Raw genomic sequence first — 23,686 nt, 5'->3', positions numbered from 1 at the left:
TCACATATATGTGTTTTTTTGAACATTGACATTCACGCTTGTTTGTTTGTTTAACTCTGCTGGAGTTGATTTTGCTAAAGTTAGTTTCCTATTTTAGTTTCTACTAAATAATGATTATGAGAAATTAGTATATTCTTTCACTTCGAAATTTATCGGAACTATTTTACTTTTTATTTTTTCACTAGCAAAGGTATTTTTATCACCTGTAAGGAGTTTATTTTGCACAAGTATATTGGAATGTTACACTTAGTCCTACACTGACTCTACACAACACCTTTTCCCCATACAGTAAGTTTTCTCATCTGTACATTTTTATTGCACCTAGAAACCTATTATTAATGATAGACATTTCTAAACACTTAGCAGCACGCAAATTAGTACATAATAATCATTATTACTACCCACAGTTAGATAAAGGCTAACCCAACTCCTATTAGGAGGAGCATTCTGTTTAGTAGCTACTGGGACACCAGTACATTTCGGTCTATATACTAGTTACCTGTAAGAGGATAGCGTCTGTGATTTTAATTAATCATTAGAGTTTAATTGTTTTTACAGTATATTTTAACTGTTTGTTTGTTACATGGATCCATGTATGTTTGAAAATAAAGTGTCATTTTATTTTGTATTTTAAAAGTTATATTGACTACAGTTCATATTGTTCAGACCCAGCCTCTTTTTTGGCGCTTTGGTTTCTACACTTTATCTGACCACTTCCGTTAAGGCCAGACCTACTGTCTCAAAGTCCGTTTTTCCATCAGGTTCTCAAATCATTAAATTTGAAGGTATGGAATTTGATCGCTTAGTGCTAAGTCATAGAGGTTTCTCTGACTCAGTGATTAATACTATGTTACAAGCTCGTAAATCTGTCTCTAGGAAGATTTATTATCGAGTTTGGAAGACTTACATTTCATGGTGTTCTTCTCATAAATTTTCTTGGTATTCTTTTAGAGTTGCAAGAATTTTTCAGTTTCTTCAGGATGGTTTGTCTGCAAGTTCCTTGAAGGGACAAATCTCTGCTCTTTCTGTTTTATTCACAGAAAGATTGCTAAACTTCCTAATATTTACCTAGTCAAATAAAGAATCAAGGGTTTGATTAGACCTGTGGAGGCCGTTTTCGTCTTCACAGTTATCTTTTATATGTTTGTTTAACATTTTTTTTTTATTATAGAGAGAGCTTCTGATGCAAGGTTTTTCCACAGCCCTCCTGTGCTTCAAGGACAAACCAGAGGCTGCAAACCAGGAATTACAGGGAAACAAAGAGAAATTGATAATAGGAGTAAATTAGAAGGTTGCTTAAAATTGCATGCTCTATCTGAATCATGAAAGAACAATTTGGGTTTCATATACTTTTAACATCTGAAAAGCTTACTTTCATTGGTGTTCTTCTTGAGGTTTTTCCTTTGAAATCCTTCCCAGAATACTTCAGGATGGACTAGCTAGTTCTCTAAAGGGTCAGATAACTGCGTGTTACAACTTTGGTTCTAGACCTGGTGAGAATTTGTCCTGTTAGACCAATATCTCCTCCTTGGAACTTGAATTTAGTTCTCTCTGTTCTGTAAGGTGCTGCTTTTGAACCTATGCTTATTTTAGACCTTAAATATTCTTTTTCTTCTAGCCATTTCTTCAGTTAGAAGAGTTTCTGAATTATAAGCTCTATTTTGTGATCTTCCATTTCTGACTTTTCACCAAGATAAGGCTATCCTGTGGACCAAATATGATTTTCCTCCGAAGATGGTATCATTAGAAAATATTAGTCAGGAAATAGTTGCTCCTTCTTTGTGTCTAAAGCCTTCTAATCCAAAGGAAAAAATACTTCACAAACAAGATGTTGTCAGAGCTTTAAAGTTCTACATTCAGGCTACTAAAGACTTTAGACAAACATCCAGTTTATTTGTCCACTTATCTGGTCCTTGGAAGGGTCCGAAAGCTAAGATGGTGGCCCTGGCATCCTGGTTTAAACAGGGTAAAACCCGACCGAAAAGAGTAACTGCTCATTCTACAAGATCAATATCTACTTCCTGGACTTTCAAGGATGATGCCTCCTTAGAACAAACTTGCAGGGCGGCAACTTGATCTTCCCTTAACACTTTTTCCAAATTTTATAATTTTGACATTTATGATTTTTCTGATGTATAGAGGTGACAGTTCTCATTTTCAACTCATAATCCTGCATTCTGTCTTTCCTACCTTTTTTTCTGTCTTCTCTTCTCAGCTATACGTAAACTGAAAAGGGAGAGGAAATGGGAGGGACTAAAGCTCTGTGAGGGTTTTTGACCTCCTCCTGATAGGCTGGAATATATCCCACATGTTATGAAGCTATGGACTCTCATCAGCCCAAAGAAAATAAATTTATCGATAAGTATAAATTCTTTTTACGTTTAGGTTTTGTAGGTTGCCCTGCCAATTCGGGTAATGTTTGGCAGTAAACATGGTAACTGATCACATGGTAGGGGGACGTTTTTCATAAGAAACGCTTTAAGGTGTGTACTTATGTATTTTTCTGTTTATAGTGTGAAAGTATTGCTACACAGTACTCTATAGTGCTTGAAATTGATAAAAGTATTTTTGAATAGACTTTTATGTAACATTGATATTTACGAGCGCGTTAAGTGATATCACAACCGGAAGTGGCGCATTTCAATTCCGGTAGCTTCCACATTTTGTTTGGCGGGCTATTGAACGAGATTAGCTCTCTATTTAAGGTTGGTGTTGTTTCGTTAAAAAAAACACTGTTGATTGTACCCTTAATAAAGGTCCAACTTTGGGACCAAAACATTAAGCTATATATATGTTATGTAATAAGGAGGACTACATATACATACTACTCCCAAAAGTTAATGAGATCAAATTCAGAATTAAAACCATCAGGTAATCTTGTCATTATTTTGAATATCCAGAAAGTTTCTCTTTTTAACAATAACCTCTCTTTTGCCTCCACTGCTGGAATTACACACACGTTCAATTAACATGTGGGTTTTAAGCCAAAATCTGTACTTTATCTCATTCAACCCAGAGGTAATGTACTTGAATCATTTCAAAAGAGAATAGACAGAAATTGATATGTAATCAGTAGGAAATTGATCATAAAGTAATGTGATGAAACCAGGAGTCCCACCTTAAGAAATTAATAGGAGCTTATCATGTGATATGAGAGGACCAATAGGGATGAGGCTGTTTTTTTAATTTTATTTTTTTAAATGTATTAATAATGTACATTTTTAAGCATCTATGAGTAATGCGTATGCCAAAACGCATCAGATATATTGCAGCCTTCTCATGTATCTGCAAATCTTTTAATCTGAGATCAATACCATTTTGACTTTTTATATACTTCATATATTTTGGGAATCCCAATATCATGTTTTCATATGACTATTGTACTCTGTCAGTCTGAACATCCAGCTTAATTATATGACCAAAATGTCTATATTGATATAGGACAATAGCAGCAGTTTGCTTCTAGATTGCTATTTTAATAAGTACACACTAGGGGGAAAGGGGGGTGTTAACAAGCCCCAAGGATATGTGCGGTGGAGTTGGATTGCTGAGCTGCAAGTATATAGCTGATGCTCCGGAAGGAGGTGTGGTTTCATGCTCCACGATTACCAGCATCACAATGGGTGGCATAGCTGTGAGTACGGACCAGGAGGAAATGTTTTGGAAGGGGATGTAGTTAGATGCCCCAGGAATACCAGCAATACTATGGATGGCAGTTTAAGATTTCGCTGCAAAACGGAGAATAGTGCTACCGCTCCAAGCATGACAGGTAACTTTAAGACCCAGCACTTCAATGGAAGCTAAGGAATGCTGCCACTCATTTCATTTGTCCCCACGGTTACAACTTGAGCACTGTGACTGAGTGTTTTTTTGCATTTGTTTTTGTATTTTTCTTTAACTACACTAGTTTTGTAGAAATAGTTATAAAGAAAATGGTTTTAAAAATTGCTCCCCCCCCCATTTTTAAGTATTTAAGTCCTACTTATTTCTATTTTATATAACCATATAAGGTATCACTAGAAAGCCTGTTTGTCTGTTAAAAATGATGAGTAAAATGTATGGGTGCCCTTAATGATAAAGCTGGCAACTAAGGTGAAACCAATAGTGAGACTCTTATTTTCCTTTAACATGTTATATTTGCACTAAAAACAAACTTTTATTAATTTTCCTCTCACCTGTGTCTCGGCCGCCTCTGTGTGAAATATTTTTTTCCACAATATCACAGGCATCTGGTGCAGCAAACAGGCGCTACAACATACACCCTATGAAATTTACCAGCTCCACACTCCCGCGTCGCTGCTTAGAAGAACTGACAGGAAGGATTGGGAGCTATACAGACTGCGCAAGTGTAGTTGTAGGGAATCCTTCCCAAACGTCCTAACAATACTATCAATAAAGGGGGAAAAAATGCCCCTCAAATATTTAAATAAAATATGAGTTTAACTGTTTTTTACACACACTAGTGTTATTTGCTTACAAGTTTTACCATAAATGGGGACTATTAAAAATGACCGATCCCCCCCTAACCCCCCTGCACCTCCTGTGATACTGGCAATAAAGCTAATAGATTAATTGCACACAAAAAATATATATATATATATTTTTTTTTAAAATAACTTACTATAAAAAGGCATTTTGGTACAAGGTTTATATTACTACAATGACACGTGCTGCCGAGACCGTAGCAGTAAACAGTGAATCTATATCCAATAAAGCTGCGGTCGGATATTCCCTACAACTACACTTGAACAGTTGGTACAGCTCCCAATCCTTACTGTCAGTTTTTCTAAGCAGCGGCGCAGGAGCTTGTGGCCGGTGTTCTGTTAAGGGGCCGAACTTTTGAAAAGAGCGAACCATGTCACTTCCTGTGACGTTACATCAGCTGTTGTACACATTTTGGCCCTAATGCGCATGTGTGCCAGCGTCATCACATACCTGGCCCCATACGTCACTTTTTATAGCGCATGCGTGGCATTTTCTATCACAAATGGGTTTATGGAAAGCTTATTCTTCTCCTCGGCAATATTCGGAAGTCCACTGCAACTACTCCCATTAAGCTGAGTTTCCGTGCGTGTATGACAGCCACTCGGCTATCGCCACTGCTTCTGCTGATCCAATGCTTACTGCTGCAACAAATGTTTAAACAATGACATTGAAGGGAGCCTTTGAAAAGCTGCATTGGATCAGCAGAAGAAGCAGTGGCAATAGCCGAGTGGCTGTTTGTCATACACGCACGGAGACTCAGCTTAATGGGAGTAGTTGCAGTGGGGGGCGGACTTCCGAATATTGCTGAGGAGACGAATAAACTGCTTTCCATAAACCCCCCCATTTGTGATAGAAAGTGCCACGCATGCGCTATAGAAAGGCTTCTGAATTTCACAGGTCTAAATAGTTTCCCAGTGACGTATGTGGCCAGGTATGTGATGACGCTGGCACGCATACGCATTAGGGCCAAAATGTGTACAACAGCTGATGTAACGTCACAGGAAGTGACATGGTTCGCTCTTTTCAAAAGTTTGGCCCCTTAACAGAACACCGGTAATTTACATAGGGCTTATGGTGCAGTGCCTATTGGCTGCACCAGATGCCTGTCATATTTTGAAAATATTGGATTTCACACGAAAGCGGCTGGGACACAGGTCAGACATGTTAAAGGAAAATAAGAGTCTCAATACACATTTATTAACTAATGCTTTAATATAGTGAAATGTAGTTATTTAGAATTTATCACCACTTAAGGGGATAAGCTAAACTTCTGCTTTAATAGTCAAATATTTCTATAGAAGTCCACTTAGGAGACGCTTAGAATTCTAAGGCATTTTCATTAAAAAGGAAAAAAAGTTATAACGATTCATTTGGGAGTGTTATTTTGTCATATAATTTATTTCTAAAAGCAATGCCATATTATGTAATGTTGAGTAAATGGGCACATATACAAAGTAATATCATGTAAAGTAAAATAGACAATATAGAAATAGATAAAACAGACAACTGACAACTAAAACTTTATAATGTTAACTGATGAAAGGATAGAATGGTCCTACTCCGAAGGAGCTTACACGCTAAACAATCAAACATATCAAATTAAATGCTGATGCTATATTTATTTAGGTTATTCAGTCCTATTTTTACTCATTTCAAAATAGTTAAATATCTCAAAACTACTAAAAGTTGTAAACTCAGATATTTAAAAAGTGTTCATCCATGTTCTCAATGCACGCAGTGTCATTAGGCAATCTACAAAAAAAAAAAAAAAAAAAGATTTAATTTGTAGTCAGGCTTTTCATGGTAAGAATTAGTAACACTTGATAATATAAAAAATAAAATAAGTACAGGTATAAGTTCTTTTATCCAAAATGCTTGGGACTGGAAAAGGTTAGCATTTTGGGAATAGTTTGGATTTTGAAATATTTGTATATTTACATCTGTAAAATGGGACAGTTTTGAGAGAGGATGGGACCCAGTGCAAACATTACATCCTATGTCATTTAGGCAATACTCACATGTCAGAGTAGACAAGAAGATAAATATTTTCTGCGCTTTTGTTTGTATGCTCTTGTACCAAAATTGTTCTCCTCAGGAACAATAAAGCTTAGATGAATGTGGGAGGTAGATACAGGAGCGCTTGGCCAGCTGCTACAAACTAATGGAGATAGATATATAGATAAAGCTCTATGCTATATACAAAAAATATCTAATAAAAATATATACTGTATATATATATATATATATATATATATATATATATATATAGTATATATACACTTAATATTATTGCATCTGTTTTCTCTTTAAAATAATACAAATCTGCTACTAATTAGCACAATCCTGCAACAAATAGTATAACTCTGCTACTATCAATTTATAAAGTGAGCATAGATCTATTATTACTTTTTCTATAACTTTTTATACTCAATCTACTGGAGCTAACCCATTTATTTATGATTTTTTCAACTATATATATATATTGATTAGATATTTTTTGTATATAGCATAGAGCTTTATCTATATATCTATCTCCATTAGTTTGAAGCAGATGGTCAAAGGGGGGGGGGGGGGGGCGCGAAGCCTAAAATGGTAACAAAGTCCCTCTCGGTGAGCAAACAATGGATCTCAAGCTACAGACAGACTTTCTACAGGGTATATATGGAGAAGGGATCACAACCAGACATTTAATAGGGCACTAAGGTCATTAGGTTTAATGGTGATCTGTGCACATATCAAAATTAACTAGGTTAGTTCAATATTGCTAAATTATATGCTATAAAAGCATCGCTCTCTCCAGCTCTCAGATTACACACATTAAAAGGTCATAAAAGGTAGGCCTACAACATACTGGGGATTAGTAGTGTAATGACACACATATGTCATTTATAGGTGAAGATCAAACGCCTAGGCAATCCAGAGATGGAGATGTGACTAAAACACTAGACTGACCATTATTCTCATAAATTTAGCTACTGTGATCTAGATTATGTCATATTCATGTTACCCAGTGTAAAAGCTACATTGCTAAATCAGCCCAAGGACTTCATAAACGCAGTATATAATGTGCAGTAACTGTGCTCAAGATTAAAATCATCAGACAACAACTTAATGTCCTGAGACTCAAATCCACTTTTAATAACTCTCCTCAGCCCACTCCTTTCCTGCAGGCTAGCGAAAAAGCTGTACAGCCAGGCTCCCCACATCCAACTGAGGCAAATCCCAATGCTGCTGGTCTCATATGAAAGAGCCTACTCAGGGCCCAAAATGGCTGACCTGCGCTGTCTCTGTCCTGGGAGCCCGCAATCATAGGGACAACCTGAACCCCACGCCCAGCAGCCGGGGCTAAATGAAGTAAATTCTCTGCGTAAGTCAGCATGGGGTTGATACCCCCGTTCTCTTGGGGAAATGAGTATAAAGAAAGTTGCTGGTCCTGACAGCCATCTCCAGGCTCCACAAGTCCCGCTACTACAGGCATAGGAACGATTCCCACTGCTGAGTCCGACTGGGCAGGAGATTGCAAGTGATCGGATCCACTTGTTCCCATGAGAATCATATCTTGGCTTAGTTGCAGTGCCTGGCCGGAAAAGCATGGCGTGTTTGTTTGGTGTCTGGCAGAGACCACCTCCCCTGCCGCCATTACCGTAGTAGCCGAGCCCCGACCACCAACAGACTGCATTTTCAGCAAAAGGCTATCAAACCTGGCCAGCATTGCAGTCTCGTAGTCCTCAAATAAAGCTTGTAGTACGCTCTTAACATCCGACATCCTGAATAATGTATAGTTCTCACCAGTGCAGAAGGTAACGCTTCGTAATGCTGTGCAGGGCTAGCTTCTCCCCAGTAGAAAATTAAGTATCCCTTTCTAGTTGTTAATGACCACTTTAGCCTTTATGACATCAGGCTGATATCATTAACCCTCCAGTAGTGAGGGTCCGATTGCGGCAGGAGTTTCACCGGCTCTGGCGATCTGAAGGCCTAATACTAAGATGTTACTAGGGCCTCCGAATTTTCCTTATTCTCTCTCACTGCGGGCACATCCGCGGCAACCAGGCTGGTCTTTCAGCTTCAAGGGTGATTTAGGGCAATTTTGTGTGAAGTATTATTAGCTTTTAGCTTGTTTATGCTTAATTATGGCAGGAGCTGTAGTCCCACACGTCTGCTCTGATAGCTAGTTGGCTCGGCCCCCTTTTAGTTAGGATTTTATTTGGGGGGTTGGTTGTGTGGGTGGTGGGTTTTACTGTTGGGGGGTTGTTTGTATTTTTTTTTACAGGTAAAAGAGCTGATTTCTTTGGGGCAATGCCCGCAAAAACATAATTTATGTAAGAACTTACCTGATAAATTCATTTCTTTCATATTAGCAAGAGTCCATGAGCTAGTGACGTATGGGATATACATTCCTACCAGGAGGGGCAAAGTTTCCCAACCTCAAAATGCCTATAAATACACCCTTCACCACACCCACAAATCAGTTTAACGAATAGCCAAGAAGTGGGGTGATAAAAAAAGTGCGAAAGCATATAAAATAAGGAATTGGAATAGTTGTGCTTTATACAAAAAAATCATAACCACCAAAAAGGGTGGGCCTCATGGACTCTTGCTAATATGAAAGAAATGAATTTATCAGGTAAGTTCTTACATAAATTATGTTTTCTTTCATGTAATTAGCAAGAGTCCATGAGCTAGTGACGTATGGGATAATGACTACCCAAGATGTGGATCTTTCCACGCAAGAGTCACTAGAGAGGGAGGGATAAAATAAAGACAGCCAATTCCTGCTGAAAATAATCCACACCCAAAATAAAGTTTAATGAAAACATAAGCAGAAGATTCAAACTGAAACCGCTGCCTGAAGTACTTTTCTACCAAAAACTGCTTCAGAAGAAGAAAACACATCAAAATGGTAGAATTTAGTAAAAGTATGCAAAGAGGACCAAGTTGCTGCTTTGCAAATCTGATCAACCGAAGCCTCATTCCTAAACGCCCAGGAAGTAGAAACTGACCTAGTAGAATGAGCTGTAATCCTTTGAGGCGGAGTTTTACCCGACTCGACATAAGCATGGTGAATTAAGGATTTCAACCAAGATGCCAAAGAAATGGCAGAAGCTTTCTGACCTTTTCTAGAACCGGAAAAGATGACAAATAGACTAGAAGTCTTTCGGAAAGACTTAGTAGCCTCAACATAATATTTCAAAGCTCTAACAACATCCAAAGAATGCAACGATTTCTCCTTAGAATTCTTAGGATTAGGACATAATGAAGGAACCACAATTTCTCTACTAATGTTGTTGGAATTCACAACCTTAGGTAAAAATTCAAAAGAAGTTCGCAACACCGCCTTATCCTGATGAAAAATCAGAAAAGGAGACTCACAAGAAAGAGCAGATAATTCAGAGACTCTTCTGGCAGAAGAGATGGCCAAAAGGAACAAACCTTTCCAAGAAAGTAATTTAATGTCCAATGAATGCATGGGTTCAAAAGGAGGAGCTTGAAGAGCCCTCAGAACCAAATTCAAACTCCAAGGAGGAGAAATAGACTTAATGACAGGTTTTATACGAACCAAAGCTTGTACAAAACAATGAATATCAGGAAGATTAGCAATCTTTCTGTGAAAAAGAACAGAAAGAGCAGAGATTTGTCCTTTCAAGGAACTTGCGGACAAACCTTTATCTAAACCATCCTGAAGAAACTGTAAAATTCTCGGAATTCTAAAAGAATGCCAGGAAAAATGATGAGAAAGACACCAAGAAATATAAGTCTTCCAGACTCTATAATATATCTCTCTAGATACAGATTTACGAGCCTGTAACATAGTATTAATCACAGAGTAAGAGAAACCTCTTTGACCAAGAATCAAGCGTTCAATCTCCATACCTTTAAATTTAAGGATTTGAGATCCTGATGGAAGAAAGGACCTTGCGACAGAAGGTCTGGTCTTAACGGAAGAGTCCACGGCTGGCAAGAGGCCATCCGGACAAGATCCGCATACCAAAACCTGTGAGGCCATGCTGGAGCTACCAGCAGAACAAACGAGCATTCCTTCAGAATCTTGGAGATTACTCTTGGAAGAAGAACTAGAGGCGGAAAGATATAGGCAGGATGATACTTCCAAGGAAGTGATAATGCATCCACTGCCTCCGCCTGAGGATCCCGGGATCTGGACAGATACCTGGGAAGTTTCTTGTTTAGATGAGAAGCCATCAGATCTATTTCTGGGAGTTCCCACATTTGAACAATCTGAAGAAATACCTCTGGGTGAAGAGACCATTCGCCCGGATGCAACGTTTGGCGACTGAGATAATCCGCTTCCCAATTGTCTATACCTGGGATATGAACCGCAGAGATTAGACAGGAGCTGGATTCCGCCCAAACCAGAATTCGAGATACTTCTTTCATAGCCAGAGGACTGTGAGTCCCTCCTTGATGATTGTTGTATGCCACAGTTGTGACATTGTCTGTCTGAAAACAAATGAACAACTCTCTCTTCAGAAGAGGCCAAGACTGAAGAGCTCTGAAAATTGCACGGAGTTCCAAAATATTGATCGGTAATCTCACCTCCTGAGATTCCCAAACCCCTTGTGCCGTCAGAGACCCCCACACAGCTCCCCAACCTGTAAGACTTGCAGCTGTTGAGTTTATAGTCCAGGTCGGAAGAACAAAAGAAGCCCCCTGAATTAAACGATGGTGATCTGTCCACCACGTCAGAGAATGTCGGACAATCGGTTTTAAAGATATTAATTGAGATATCTTTGTGTAATCCCTGCACCATTGGTTCAGCATACAGAGCTGAAGAGGTCGCATGTGAAAACGAGCAAAGGGGATCGCGTCCGATGCAGCAGTCATGAGACCTAGAATTTCCATGCATAAGGCTACCGAAGGGAATGATTGTGACTGAAGGTTTCGACAAGCTGAAATCAATTTTAGACGTCTCTTGTCTGTCTAAGATAGAGTCATGGACACTGAATCTATCTGGAAACCTAAAAAGGTTACCCTTGTCTGAGGAATCAATGAACTTTTTAGTGAATTGATCCTCCAACCATGATCTTGAAGAAACAACACAAGTCGATTCGTATGAAATTCTGCTAAATGTGAAGACTGAGCAAGTACCAAGATATCGTCCAAATAAGGAAATACCACAATACCCTGTTCTCTGATTACAGACAGAAGGGCACCGAGAACCTTTGTAAAAATTCTTGGAGCTGTAGCTAGGCCAAACGGCAGAGCCACAAACTGGTAATGCTTTTCCAGGAAAGAGAATCTCAGGAACTGATAGTGAGCTGGATGAATCGGAATATGCAGATATGCATCCTGTAAATCTATTGTAGACATATAATGCCCTTGCTGAACAAAAGGCAAGATAGTCCTTACAGTTACCATTTTGAATGTTGGTATCCTTACATAAATATTCAATATTTTTAGATCCAGAACTGGTCTGAAGGAATTCTCCTTCTTGGGTACAATGAAGAGATTCGAATAAAACCCCAGCCCCTGTTCCAAAACTGGAACTGGCATAATTACTCCAGCCAACTCTAGATCTGAAACACATTTCAGAAATGCTTGAGCTTTCACTGGGTTTACTGGGACACGGGAAAGAAAAAATCTCTTTGCAGGAGGTCTTATCTTGAAACCAATTCTGTACCCTTCTGAAACAATGTTCTGAATCCAAAGATTGTGAACAGAATTGATCCAAATTTCTTTGAAAAAACGTAATCTGCCCCCTACCAGCTGAGCTGGAATGAGGGCCGCACCTTCATGTGGACTTAGAAGCTGGCTTTGCTTTTCTAGAAGGCTTGGATTTATTCCAGACTGGAGATGGTTTCCAAACTGAAACTGCTCCTGAGGATGAAGGATCAGGCTTTTGTTCTTTGTTGAAACGAAAGGAACGAAAACGATTATTAGCCCTGTTTTTACCTTTAGATTTTTTATCCTGTGGTAAAAAAGTTCCTTTCCCACCAGTAACAGTTGAGATAATAGAATCCAACTGAGAACCAAATAATTTATTACCCTGGAAAGAAAGGGAAAGTAGAGTCGATTTAGAAGACATATCAGCATTCCAAGTTTTAAGCCATAAAGCTCTTCTAGCTAAAATAGCTAGAGACATAAACCTGACATCAACTCTGATAATATAAAAAAATGGCATCACAGATAAAATTATTAGCATGTTGAAGAAGAATAATAATATTATGAGAATCATGATCTGTTACTTGTTGCGCTAAAATTTCCAACCAAAAAGTTGAAGCTGCAGCAACATCAGCCAATGATATAGCAGGTCTAAGAAGATTACCTGAACACAGATAAGCTTTTCTTAGAAAGGATTCAATTTTCCTATCTAAAGGATCCTTAAAGGAAGTACCATCTGCCGTAGGAATAGTAGTACGTTTAGCAAGGGTAGAAATAGCCCCATCAACTTTAGGGATTTTGTCCCAAAACTCTAATCTGTCGGACGGTACAGGATATAATTGCTTAAAACGTCTAGAAGGAGTAAATGAATTACCCAAATTATTCCATTCTCTGGAAATTACTTCAGAAATAGCACCAGGAACAGGAAAAACTTCTGGAATAACCACAGGAGATCTAAAGACCTTATCTAAACGTTTAGATTTAGTATCAAGAGGACCAGAATCCTCAATTTCTAATGCAATTAGGACTTCTTTAAGTAAAGAACGGATAAATTCCATTTTAAATAAATATGACGATTTATCAGCATCAACCTCTGAGACAGAATCCTCTGTATCAGAAGAATCATTAGAATCAGAATGATGATGTTCATTTAAAAATTCATCTGTATAAAGAGAAGTTTTAAAAGACTTTTTATGTTTACCAGAAGGAGGAATAACAGACATAGCCTTCTTAATGGATTCAGAAACAAAATCTCTTATGTTATCAGGAACACTCTGAACATTATATGTTGATGGAACTGCAACAGGTAATGGTACTTTACTAAAGGAAATATTTTCTGCATTAACAAGTTTGTCATGACATTTAATACAAACAACAGCTGGAGGAACAACTACCAAAAGTTTACAGCAGAAACACTTAGCTTTGGTAGTTCCAGCACCAGGCAGCAATTTTCCAGTAGTATCTTCTGACTCAGTTGCAACGTGGGACATCTTGCAATATGTAATAGAAAAAACAACATATAAAGCAAAATTGATCAAATTCCTTAAATGACAGTTTCAGGAATGGGAACAAATGCCAGAGAACAAGCTTCTAGCAACCAGAAGCAACAAATGATGAGACTTAAATAAAGTGGAGACAAAAATTGACGCCCACATTATTTGGCGCCTAAATGCTATTAGCGCCAAAAATGACGCCACATCCGGAACGCCGACATTTTGGCGCGAAAAACGTCAAAAATGACGCAACTTCCGGCAACAAGTATGACGCCGGAAATAGAAAAAAAAATTTCGCGCCAAGAAAGTCCGTGCCAAGAATGACGCAATAAAATGAAGCATTTTCAGCCCCCGCGAGCCTAACAGCCCACAGGGAAAAAGACAAATTTTAAGGTAAGATAAAAATGATATATTCAAATGCATTATCCCAAATATGAAACTGACTGTCTGAAATAAGGAAATGTTGAACATCCTGAGTCAAGGCAAATAAATGTTTGAATACATATATTTAGAACTTTATAAAAAAAGTGCCCAACCAGAGCTTTAGAGTGTCACAGAAAATAAGACTTACTTACCCCAGGACACTCATCTACATGTTGTAGAAAGCCAAACCAGTACTGAAACGAAAATCAGCAGAGGTAATGGTATAAATATAAGAGTATATCGTCGATCTGAAAAGGGAGGTAAGAGATGAATCTCTACGACCGATAACAGAGAACCCATGAAATAGACCCCGTAGAAGGAGATCATTGAATTCAAACAGGCAATACTCTCCTCACATCCCTCTGACATTCACTGCACGCTGAGAGGAAAACCGGGCTCCAACCTGCTGCGGAGCGCATATCAACGTAGAATCTAGCACAAACTTACTTCACCACCTCCATAGGAGGCAAAGTTTGTAAAACTGATTTGTGGGTGTGGTGAGGGGTGTATTTATAGGCATTTTGAGGTTGGGAAACTTTGCCCCTCCTGGTAGGAATGTATATCCCATACGTCACTAGCTCATGGACTCTTGCTAATTACATGAAAGAAAGGCCCTTTTCAGGGCTATTGGTAGTTTAGTTTAGGCTAGGGTTTTTTTTATTTTGGGGGGGGCTTTTTTATTTTGATAGGCTATTAGATTAGGTGTAATTAGTTTAAATATCTGATAATTTCTTTTTTTATTTTGTGTTATTTAGTGTTTTTTTATTTTATTTAGTTAATTGTATTTAATTTATGTAATTTATTTAATTATAGTGTAAGGTTAGGTGTTAGTGTAAGACAGGTTAGGTTTTATTTTACAGGTAAATTTGTATTTATTTTAGCTAGGTAGTTAGTAAATAGTTAATAACTATTTAGTAACTATTCTACCTAGTTAAAATAAATACAAACTTGCCTGTGAAATAAAAATGAAACCTAAACTAGATACAATGTAACTATTAGTTATATTGTAGCTAGCTTAGGGTTTATTTTACAGGTAAGTATTTAGTTTTAAATAGGAATTATTTAGTTATTAATAGTAGGTTTTATTTAGCTTTATTTTAATTACATTAAAGTTAGTGGGGGTTAGACTTAGGGTTAAGTTTAGGGGTTAATAAATTTAGCATAGTGGCGGCAACATTGAGGGTGGCAGATTAGGGGTTAATAAATGTATGTAGGTGGCAGCGATGTTAGGGGTTAATAATATTTAACTAGTGTTTGTGATGCGGGAGTGCGTCGGTTTAGGGGTTAATATGTTTATTATAGTGGTGGCAATGTCGGGAGCGGCAGATTAGGGGTTAATAATTTTATTTTAGTGTTTGCGATGCGAGAGGGCCTCAGTTTAGGGGTTAATAGGTAGTTTATGGGTGTTAGTGTACTTTTTAGCACTTTAGTTATGAGTTTTATGTTACAGCTTTGTAGCATAAAACTCATAACTACTGACTTTCAGTTTACGGTATGAATCTTGTAGTTTAAGGGTGTATAGCTCACTTTTTGGCCTCCAAGGCAGACTCGTAATACCGGCGCAAAGGAAGTCCCATTGAAAAAGGACTTTTTGAAAGCTGCGGTAGTTACGTTGCGTTACGGCCAAAAAAGTGTGCGGTGCCCCTACACCTGCAAAACTCGTAATACCAGCGGTAGTGAAAAAGAGCCTTAACGCTGCTTTTTCACTCATACCGCAAAACTCGTAATCTAGCCGTTTGTTTTCTGTCCTTAAGCCAGCATTCCACCCAGTTCACAATTTATGAGTCTAGACCAGATTAAGAGTTTTGTATTAGAAGCTATGCGGTGCTAACGAGCAGTTTTTACTCACTGCTCACTTACCTGCAGCGCTGGTATTACGGAATTTTACAAACTCGGCGTTAAAAGGCAAGAAATGAGCATTGAGCAAAATTGTGCTCCTTACCGCACTCCAATACCAGCGCTGCTTAAGTCAGCGGTGAGCTGGTCGTACGTGCTTGTGCAAGATTTCCCATAGAAATCAATGGGGAGAGCCGGCTGAGAAAAAGTCTAACACCTGCAAAAAAGCAGCGTAAAACTCAGTAACGCAGCCCCATTGATTCCTATGGGGAAATAAAAGTTATGTTTATACCTAACACCCTAACATGAACCCCGAGTCAAAACACACCTAATCTTATACTTATAAACCCCTAATCTGCCGCCCCCGACATCGTCGACACCTACATTATACTTATTAACCCCTAATCTGCCGCTCCGGACATCGCTGACACCTACATTATATTTATTAACCCCTAATTTCCCTCCCCCAATGTCACGGCAACCTAACTACACTTATTAACCCCTAATCTGCCGCCCTCAACGTCGCCGCCACTATAATAAACATATTAATTTATTTTAACTAGGTAGAATAGTTATTAAATAGTTATTAACTATTTAATAACTACCTAGCTAAAATAAATACAAAAGTACCTGTAAAATAAAAACTAACCTAAGTTACACTAACACCTAACACTACACTACACTACACTACAATTAAATAACTTACCTAAATTAAATACAATTAAATAAATTACATACAATTAGCTAAACAAACACTAAATTACAGAAAATAATAAACAAATTACAAGATATTTAAACTAATTACACCTAATCTAATAGCCCTATCAAAACCCCCCCCCCCCCCAAAAAAAAACCTAGCCTAAACTAAACTATCAATAGCCCTTAAAAGGGCCTTTTGCGAAGCATTGACCCAAAGTAATCAGCTCTTTTACCTGTAAAAAAAACAACCCCCCAACAGTAAAACCCACCACCCACACAACCAGCCCCCCAAATAAAATACTAACTAAAAAAACCTAAGCTCCCGATTGCCCTGAAAAGGGCATTTGGATGGGCATTGCCCTTAAAAGGGCAGTTATCTCTATTGCAGGTCCAAACCCTAACCTAAAAAACATAATTTATGTAAGAACTTAACTGATAAATTCATTTCTTTCATATTAGCAAGAGTCCATGAGCTAGTGACGTATGGGATATACATTCCTACCAGGAGGGGCAAAGTTTCCCAAACCTTAAAATGCCTATAAATACACCCCTCACCACACCCACAATTCAGTTTAACGAATAGCCAAGAAGTGGGGTGATAAGAAAAAAGTGCGAAAGCATATAAAATAAGGAATTGGAATAATTGTGCTTTATACAAAAAAATCATAACCACCACAAAAAAGGGCGGGCCTCATGGACTCTTGCTAATATGAAAGAAATGAATTTATCAGGTAAGTTCTTACATAAATTATGTTTTCTTTCATGTAATTAGCAAGAGTCCATGAGCTAGTGACGTATGGGATAATGACTACCCAAGATGTGGATCTTTCCACACAAGAGTTACTAGAGAGGGAGGGATAAAATAAAGACAGCCAATTCCTGCTGAAAAAAATCCACACCCAAAATAAAGTTTAATGAAAAACATAAGCAGAAGATTCAAACTGAAACCGCTGCCTGAAGTACTTTTCTACCAAAAACTGCTTCAGAAGAAGAAAATACAACAAAATGGTAGAATTTGGTAAAAGTATGCAAAGAGGACCAAGTTGCCGCTTTGCAAATCTGATCAACCGAAGCTTCATTCCTAAACGCCCAGGAAGTAGAAACTGACCTAGTAGAATGAGCTGTAATCCTATGAGGCGGAGTCTTACCCGACTCAACATAGGCAAGATGAATTAAAGATTTCAACCAAGATGCCAAAGAAATGGCAGAAGTTTTCTGGCCTTTCTAAAACCGGAAAAGATAACAAATAAACTAGAAGTCTTTCGGAAAGACTTAGTAGCTTCAACATAATATTTCAAAGCTCTAATAACATCCAAAGAATGCAACGATTTCTCCTTAGAATTCTTAGGATTAGGACATAATGAAGGAACCACAATGTCTCTACTAATGTTGTTGGAATTCACAACTTAGGTAAAAATTCAAAAGAAGTTCGCAACACCGCCTTATCCTGATGAAAAATCAGAAAAGGAGACTCACAAGAAAGAGCAGATAATTCAGAAACTCTTCTGGCAGAAGAGATGGCCAAAAGGAACAAAACTTTCCAAGAAAGTAATTTAATATCCAATGAATGCATAGGTTCAAATGGAGGAGCTTGAAGAGCCCCCAGAACCAAATTCAAACTCCAAGGAGGAGAAATTGACTTAATGACAGGCTTTATACGAACCAAAGCTTGTACAAAACAATGAATATCAGGAAGAATAGCAATCTTTCTGTGAAAAAGAACAGAAAGAGCAGAGATTTGACCTTTCAAGGAACTTGCGGACAAACCCTTATCTAAACCATCCTGAAGAAACTGTAATATTCTCGGTATTCTAAAAGAATGCCAAGAAAAAAGATGAGAAAGACACCAAGAAATATAAGTCTTCCAGACTCTATAATATATCTCTCTGGATACAGATTTACGAGCCTGTAACATAGTATTAATCACAGAGTCAGAGAAACCTCTTTGACCAAGAATCAAGCGTTCAATCTCCATACCTTTAAATTTAAGGATTTCAGATCCTGATGGAAAAAAGGACCTTGAGACAAAAGGTCTGGTCTTAACGGAAGAGTCCACGGTTGGCAAGAGGCCATCCGGACAAGATCCGCATACCAAAACCTGTGAGGCCATGCCGGAGCTACCAGCAGAACAAACGAGCATTCCTTCAGAATCTTGGAGATTACTCTTGGAAGAAGAACTAGAGGCGGAAAGATAGAGGCAGGATGATACTTCCAAGGAAGTGATAATGCATCCACTGCCTCCGCCTGAGGATCCCGGGATCTGGACAGATACCTGGGAAGTTTCTTGTTTAGATGAGAAGCCATCAGATCTATTTCTGGAAGTTCCCACATTTGAACAATCTGAAGAAATACCTCTGGGTGAAGAGACCATTCGCCCGGATGCAACGTTTGGCGACTGAGATAATCCGCTTTCCAATTGTCCATACCTGGGATATGAACCGCAGAGATTAGACAGGAGCTGGATTCCGCCCAAACCAAAATTCGAGATACTTCTTTCATAGCCAGAGGACTGTGAGTCCCTCCTTGATGATTGATGTATGCCACAGTTGTGACATTGTCTATCTGAAAACAAATGAACAACTCTCTCTTCAGAAGAGGCCAAGACTGAAGAGCTCTGAAAATTGCACGGAGTTCCAAAATATTGATCGGAAATCTCACCTCCTGAGATTCCCAAACCCCTTGTGCCGTCAGATACCCCCACACAGCTCCCCAACCTGTAAGCCTTGCATCTGTTCAGATTATAGTCCAGGTCGGAAGAACAAAGAAGCACCCTGAACTAAACGATGGTGATCTGTCCACCATGTCAGAGAGTGTCGTAAAATCGGTTTAAAGATATTAATTGAGATATCTTTGAGTAATCCCTGCACCATTGGTTCAGCATACAGAGCTGAAGAGGTCGCATGTGAAAACGAGCAAAGGAGATCGCATCTGATGCGGCAGTCCTAGGACCCAACATTTCCATGCATAAGGCTACCAAAGGGAATGATTGTGACTGAAGGTTTTGACAAGCTGATATCAATGTTAAACTTCTCTTGTCTGACAAGGACAGTCATAGACACTGAATTTATCTAGAAACCTAAAAAGGTTACCCTTGTCTGAGGAATCAATGAACTGATTGGTAAATTGATCCTCCAACCATGAACTTGAAGAAACAACACAAGTCGATTCGTATGAGATTCTTCGAAAATGAGAAGACTGAGCAAGTACCAAGATATCGTCCAAATAAGGAAATACCAAAACCCTATTCTCTGATTACAGAAAGAAGGGCACCGAGAACCTTTGAAAAAAATTCTTGGAACTGAGGCTAGGCCAAACGGTAGAGCCACAAAACTGGTAATGCTTGTCTAAAAAGAGAATCTCAGACACTAAAAGTGATCTGGATGAATCGGAATATGCAGATACACATCCTGTAAATCTATTGTAGACATATAATGCCCTTGCTAAACAAAAGGCAGGATAGTCCTACAGTAACCATCTTGAATGTTGGTATCCTAACATAACGATTCAATAATGATAGATCCGGAACTGGTCTGAAGGAATTGACCTTCTTTGGTACAATGAAGAGATAAAATAAAACCCCAGCCCCTGTTCCAGAACTGGAACTGGCATAAATACTCCAGCCAACTCTAGATCTGAAACACATTTCAGAAATGCTGAGCCTTTGCTGTGTTAACTGGGACACGGGAAAGAAAAGAATCTCTTAGCAGGAGGCCTTAACTTGAAGCCAATTCTGTACCTTTCTGAAACAATGTTTCTGAAACCAGAGATTAAGAACGGAATTGATCCAAATTTCTTTGAAGAAAACGTAATCTGCCCCATACCAGCTGAGCTGGAATAAGGGCCGCACCTTCATAGGTACTTAGGAGGTGGCTATAGGTTTCTATAAGGCTTGGATATATTCCAAACTGGAAATAGTTTCCAAACTGATACCGCTCCTGAGGATGAAGGATCAGGCTTTTGTTCCTTGTTGTGAGGAAAGGAACGAAAATGATTATTTACCCTGGAAAGAAAGGGAAAGCAAAGTTGACTTAGAAGACATGTCAGCATTCCAAGTTTAATCCATAAAGCTTTTCTAGCTAAAATAGCTAGAGACATATACCTGACATCAACTCTAATGATATCAAAAGATGGTATCACCAATAAAATTATTAGCATGTTATAGAATAATAATAATGCTATAAAATTATGATCTGTTACTTGTTGCGCTAAAGCTTCTAACCAAAAAGTTGAAGCTGCAGCAACATCCGCTAAAAATATAGCAGGTCTAAGAAGATTACCTGAACATAAGTAAGCTTTTCTTAGAAAGGATTCAATTTTCCTATCTAAAAGATCCTTAAATGAAGTACTATCTGCCGTAGGAATAGTAGTACATTAGCAGGAGTAGAGACAGCCCCATAACCTTAGGGATTTTTGTCCCAAAAAACTCTAATCTGTCAGATGGCACAGGATATAATTTGCTTAAACGTCTAGAAGGAGTAAATAAATTACCCAAATTATTCCATTCCCTGGAAATTACTTCAGAAACAGCATCAGGGAGATAAAACACTTCTGGAATAACTACAGGAGATTTAAAAACCTTATTTAAACGTTTACATTTAGTATCAAGAGGACCAGAATCCTCTATTTCTAATGCAAATAACACTTCTTTAAGTAAAGAACGAATAAATTCCATCTTGAACAAATACAAAGATTTATCAGCATCAACCTCTGAGACAGAAACCTCTGAACCAGAAGAACCATTATCAGTATCAGAATGATGATGTTCATTTAAAAATTCATCTGAAAAAAGAGAAGTTTTAAAAGACTTTTATGTATACTAGAAGGAGAAATAACAGACATAGCCTTCTTAATGGATTTAAAAAATAAAATCTCTTATGTTATCAGGAACACTCTGAAAATTAGATGTTGACGGAACAGCAACAGGTAATGTAACAGTACTAAAGGAAATTTTATCTGCATTAATAAGTTTGACATGACATGCAATACAAATAACAGCTGGAGAAACAGATACCAAAAGTTTATAGCAGATACACTTAGCTTGGTAGCTCCAGCACTGTGCAGTGATTTTCCTGAAGTATCTTCTGACTCAGTTGCAACGTGGAACATCTTGCAATATGTAAAAGAAAAAAACAACATATAAAGCAAAATTGATCAAATTCCTTAAATGACAGTTTCAGGAATGGGAAAAAAATGCCAGTGAACAAGCTTCTAGCAACCAGAAGCAATAAATAATGAGACTTAAATAATGTGGAGACAAAAATGACGCCCATATTTTTTAGCGCCAAAAAAGACGCCCACATTATTTGGCGCCTAAATGCTTTTGGCGCCAAAAATGACGCCACATCCGGAACGCCGACATTTTTGACGCAAAAAAACGTCAAAAAATGACGCAACTTCCGGCGACACGTATGACGCCGAAAACAGAAAAAAAATTTTGCGCCAAAAAAGTCTGCGCCAAGAATGACGCAATAAAATGAAGCATTTTCTGCCCCCGCGAGCCTAACAGCCCACAGGGAAAAAGTCAAATTTTTTAAGGTAAGAAAAAATGATTGAAACAAATGCATTTATCCCAAATATGAAACTGACTGTCTGAAAAATAAGGAATGTTGAACATTCTGTGTCAAGGCAAATAAATGTTTGAATACATATATTTAGAACTTTATAAATAAAGTGCCCAACCATAGCTTAGAGTGTCACAGAAAATAAGATTTACTTACCCCAGGACACTCATCTACATGTTTGTAGAAAGCCAAACCAGTACTGAAACGAGAATCAGCAGAGGTAATGGTATATATAAGAGTATATCGTCGATCTGAAAAGGGAGGTAAGAGATGAATCTCTACGACCGATAACAGAGAACCTATGAAATAGACCCCGTAGAAGGAGATCACTGCATTGAAATAGGCAATACTCTCCTCACATCCCTCTGACATTCACTGCACACTGAGAGGAAAACCGGGCTCCAACTTGCTGCGGAGCGCATATCAACGTAGAATCTAGCACAAACTTACTTCACCACCTCCATCGGAGGCAAAGTTTGTAAAACTGAATTGTGGGTGTGGTGAGGGGTGTATTTATAGGCATTTTAAGGTTTGGGAAACTTTGCCCCTCCTGGTAGGAATGTATATCCCATACGTCACTAGCTCATGGACTCTTGCTAATTACATGAAAGAAATAAAACCCACCCAATACACCCTTAAAAAAACCTAACACTAATCCCCTGAAGATCGACTTACAGTTCTGAAGACCGGACATCCATCTTCAAGGAAGCGGCAGAAGTCTTCATCCAACCGGGCCGAAGTCCTCAACGAAGCCGGGAGAAGTCTTCATCCAAGCCGGGTGAAGTGGTCCTCCAGACGGGCAGAAGTCTTCATCCAGACAGCATCTTCTATCTTCATCCATCCGACACGGAGCGGGTCCATCTTCAAGACATCCGACGTGGAGCATCCTCTTCATCCGGAGTCTTCTTACTGAATGAAGGTATCAGCCAATAGGATTTTTCTACCTTAATTCCGATTGGCTGATAGAATTCTATCAGCCAATCGGAATCTAAGGGACGCCATCTTGGATGACGTCACTTAAAGGAACCATCATTCAGTAAGAAGACTCCTGATGAAGAGGATGATCCAAGTCGGATGTCTTGAAGATGGATCCGCTCCGCGTCGGATGGATGAAGATAGAAGATGCCGTCTGGATGAAGACTTCTGCCCGTCTGGAGGACCACTTCGCCCGGCTTGGATGAAGACTTCTCCCGGCTTTGTTGAGAACTTCGGCCCGGTTGGATGAAGACTTCTGCCGCTTCCTTGAGGATGGATGTCCGGCCTTCAGAACTGTAAGTCGATCTTCAGGGGGTTAGTGTTAGGTTTTTTTAAGGGTGTATTGGGTGGGTTTTATTTTTAGGTTAGGGTTTGGGCCTGCAATAGAGATAACTGCCCTTTTAAGGGCAATGCCCATCCAAATGCCCTTTTCAGGGCAATGGGGAGCTTAGGTTTTTTTAGTTAGTATTTTATTTGGGGAGGTTGGTTGTGTGGGTGGTGGTTTTTACTGTTGGGGGGGTTGTTAGTATTTTTTTTTTTTACAGGTAAAAGAGCCGATTACTTTGGGGCAATGCCTTTTAAGGGCTATTGATAGTT

The 23,686-nt window shown here is 38.6% G+C and overlaps 1 protein-coding gene across 1 annotated transcript in view; it reads right to left on the bottom strand.

Annotated features, from left to right (window-relative positions):
- Positions 1-5,854: 5,854 nt before the first annotated feature.
- The window catches only part of FAM221A (family with sequence similarity 221 member A), a 148,093-nt gene continuing 130,261 nt past the window's right edge, over positions 5,855-23,686 (bottom strand). The window contains 1 exon segment of the mRNA XM_053714149.1: positions 5,855-6,237. The gene's annotated coding sequence lies outside the window, so the exon portion shown is untranslated.

This window comes from Bombina bombina, chromosome 5 (assembly GCF_027579735.1).
Source record: "Bombina bombina isolate aBomBom1 chromosome 5, aBomBom1.pri, whole genome shotgun sequence".
In the NCBI taxonomy this organism is placed as follows: Eukaryota; Metazoa; Chordata; class Amphibia; order Anura; family Bombinatoridae; genus Bombina; species Bombina bombina.
This window is presented reverse-complemented; position numbering and strand designations above follow the sequence as displayed.